General features: G+C 38.1%; 1 long non-coding RNA gene across 1 annotated transcript; it reads left to right on the forward strand.

The window, feature by feature from the left end:
- The first annotated feature begins 561 nt into the window (after positions 1–561).
- LOC121542493 lies at positions 562–3196 on the forward strand. The gene is made up of 3 exons (XR_005995914.2): positions 562–636; positions 2880–2977; positions 3146–3196. It is a non-coding gene; the product is annotated as an uncharacterized LOC121542493 (long non-coding RNA).
- Positions 3197–4012: the final 816 nt, after the last annotated feature.

Here is a 4012-nt window from a genome sequence, read left to right on the forward strand (position 1 = left end):
TACTGACTCATAAGCATTGTAATTTGACCTATAATTTACTGTAATACTTTGATTATTTAAAAATAGAGTAAAGAAAGGTAAAGTAAACGTTATTAACTGAACATGTAGTATGTAACTCCTGTGTGATCTGTACTGTTTGAGAACACTATTTAGTTAGAATGTAATTATTGTTATTTTGTATTTCCTTTCATCTTTGTTCTGAGTAAACATCCATTTAGTGTTTGATCAGTGTGGAATTTCATTCTTCATAGAAAGTGCATTGAGTAATGAATCAAAAGCAATTAAAATGGTCATAATCTAACCCTACGATTTGAGAGGTATTTAGTGATGTCTAGTCTAAAGCGACTTTATGAATGTTTTCAGCAGGAAAAGGAGTCCATCTCAACTGTCAGCAACAATGAACCTGGTATGTCAGAAAACAACTTTTGGCCTAATACTGCAATTAGATTTTCAGGGGGCGAGATGTCTGTGACATCTGTAATGTTGACACACAATTGCAATGATGGGCTATATTTATGCAACACTGCTCTCCAAACCATAAACTCAAATCCATTTTTCCCAGGTGCAGCCCCTGACCTCTTCTTTAGCCAGCAGTCCTTGGATGAGTCCTTCACCAACACCTGAGCAGTAGACCGAGTGAGTATTTATGCTTAAATACCAGTGGCGGTTGGTGCCGGTTATGATGAGGGAGGACAATTTTTATTTTCATGAGCATGGTCTTATTCATATTCCATTAACCCAGTTCAATGTAACATCGATTGGTTAAGGCTACTACATAATACTGAAATGTTCCCTATATCCATCATGAGGTTGCTACAACCTAGCCTATGAATGAAAGTTTACGATGTAGGTGCACACAGGTCGAGAGAAATATTTGAGATGACAGACAGTGACTCATGGACAGACAGTGACACTTTCAATACCGCCTTGCACATTTTTGCCTGCATATAGCTTATCTAGGGTGTAATCATTAGTCCATCAGTTGCAAACAATAGTTTCTGTTGGACAAATTCAGGTATTTTTATCCCTGTTTCATTAGCTTCCGTTTAAGAAACATTCAACAGAATCGGCGGAATGAATGCACCCCTGATCACGAATAATCACAGTTCACTTTCATAGAAGCCACGTTGTTTACATTCTAGCCTCTATGCACTCTCCTCCTCTCACCTTTTCCCTTTGTTTGTGGACTTCAATGAACAACACATCAGCTGTAAGTGACCAGGCAAAAAAAACTTTCCAAGCCAAACCATGTCATAACTGCTACATACAGCCTATGTCATTGTCCCCATATTAGCTAAAGTAATGTCCTAGTCAACATAGCTAATATAACTAGGAAACCCGCTACAATCATGCAGTAACATTACAGTGTATCGTCACTAAGCAGTTACACCTGTGGGCCCCGATGGCAATAAATTAATCAAACCAAAAGCTTACCTTGACTTGGAAGAGTTCCAGTGTTGTGTTGGATAGTCATAGCCAGCTAGCTAACATAAAATCCCTCTTTTTGAGCCGGGTGTTTGAGTAACTAAACTAGCCAGCTGCATTTGCTAGCTAAGTAAGTGAAAATGAAAATGAAAAAAAAAAATGATGAAATCTCTCTCTCTCTCTCTCTCTCTCTCTCTCTCTCTTGCTTCTCCTTCATTTTTGAAGAAATGCATTTGTTGAAAACAGTTCAACAATTGTCTTTCTCTCTCTTTGAGTCAACTACTCTCCACATTTTATGCACAGCAGTGCTAGCTAGCTGTGGCTTATGCTTTCAGTACTAGATTCATTCTCTGATTGTGTGGACAACATGTCAGCTCATACTGCAAGAGCTCCGCTAGGTTGGGAGGACATCCTCCGGAAGTTGTCATAATTATTGTGTGAGTCTATGGAAGGGGGGTGAGAACCAACAGCCTCTTAGGTTTTGTATTGAAGACAATGTACCAAGAGGAGGACAGAAGCTAGCTGTCCTCCGGCTACACCATTGTGCTACCCTACAGAGTGCTGTTGAGGCTACTGTAGATCTTAATTGCTAAACAGTGTGTTTTAATTAATTATTTTGTGACACGTGAATATATTTAGTACAGTTTTATCTAAAAAGGAAAACTTTTCAATGTTTTACCATAAAAAAAAAAAAATGAAATTCACTGAGGAGGATGGTCCTTCCCTTCCTCCTCTGAGGAGCCCACTGTTTTATACTATATCCTTAATGATTTAGTGTAAATCAATCTAATATTGTAATATTGAGCACACACAATCAGCCTCAACTGGGTTGTAGTAACTGTTGCTCTCTGACCCTTAAGGGCCATTGACAGACTGAACACGCCTCTCTGGACAATAGAGACTGCTCTCTGAAGAGATCGTTCCTTTGCACTGGAAGAAAGACTATCATCTTTTTTTATTTTATGTATATATTTTTATAAACAGATAGAAAGAGAGGATGACAGCAGGGAAAGATACACAGAGGTTTCATCAAAGGGCATTAGGCCAGATTCAAACCTACGCTGACACCATAGAAATGTGTTCCAGAGGCTGTGGCATTACCGCTAGACCAGCCAGGCCACAAGACTACCATCTTATTGGCGTTATTGGGGTTTATATCTGTAAGACAGGTGCAAGGGGTGGCATTTTAGCCCCAATAGGGTCCCACTTTAACAAGCAGTGTCAGATGTCGGACACAGAAATGCTTCGTGTTGTCTACACCACTGTCAAATATATGTACTCATGTGGTTTATAATATCAGATAATATTTCCATAATGTTGAATATAGAACAAAGAGGCTAGCTACTACACACATCCAAAGTAATTTATAGCCTTTAAATAGAAGTGAAAGAAAAGTTTAAATAAGCTGAATCTCATTTGAGTGGGTGCTACCATTCATTCATATGTCCCTCTAGAAAATATATTCAAGCAGACCATTGTCAGGATGTCTCTGAAATCTAACTCAGGAGCTGACCTCAATGACCCAGTGGTTAAGGAACAGATGTTGGAGCAGGTACAGTAGTCCTACATCTCCCACATCAGAAATCAAGGTCATGCTCAATCATTTCTCACTTTTCATAAGATCTCCATTTTATATTCCTATTGATCATATTAATAAACACAAATGCTCGATTAAAATAGGAGGGCTGCTGACTTTAATCAATTTGATCATATCTCATAGATCAGAAAGGAGTTTGCGAAGAACGGGAACATCATCCTAGGCATACGCTGGGAGAGAACTGCCGAATGGGAGACGTTTTTCGCAAAACAGTTGAACTTGGAAGCCCTGAAGAATGTATACACTTTTTTTCTGCCACAGTTACAGAAATACACCCTCCTCATGATTAGTCTGTTGTTCAGAGTCCCCTGTACAGTGTGTTTTTAGGTTTTGCATCCCATTGAAAGTATGGAAATGAAGTAAGGAGTTCATGAACTAATTCCAGTGAGAGTCTTTGTACTGTTGTGTTTGGTTTCTAAAGTCAGTGTGGGTCTGGATGAAGAGGACCAGCCATGATGATGCAGCTGGAGAGGGATGGGAGGTTCAAGAAAACTGAAATATTCCATTATAAATATATACATTAAATAACATTATTAAATAATTTGCGTTATTCAAGTTATGAAAGTTAACTTTCGCCTATGAAAGAGAAATAGGAAGTATATTTATATTAGGCTAGATTTAGACTTTACAATGTTTTACTAATGTAACATCAAATTATAATTTTTGGTTGGTGTTTGAATGTATTGTGATAATAAAGCTTGTTGTACGTAAGGGCAATTTGATTAGTGAAGAGAAGAGGAATTTCAAGTTTGTAGTTAAAACGTATGGTGACAACTTTCAGTGAGAGATTGTCAGAGGGTAAAAATGTTCATAATGAGAAAAATATGTTACACACTCACTTATGGATGTAACTGTCCACATTCTTAAATAAGATATGTTTGATTAGTGACAACAGTATTACCATTTTCACCCTCCAGCAAGAATGGTCAGATGGGGGCACAAGTCACAACAATGTAGAATTATGTACCCATGTCATGGTGCTATGGTTCA

Source organism: Coregonus clupeaformis, unplaced genomic scaffold (assembly GCF_020615455.1).
Source record: "Coregonus clupeaformis isolate EN_2021a unplaced genomic scaffold, ASM2061545v1 scaf0472, whole genome shotgun sequence".
NCBI classification, from domain to species: domain Eukaryota; kingdom Metazoa; phylum Chordata; class Actinopteri; order Salmoniformes; family Salmonidae; genus Coregonus; species Coregonus clupeaformis.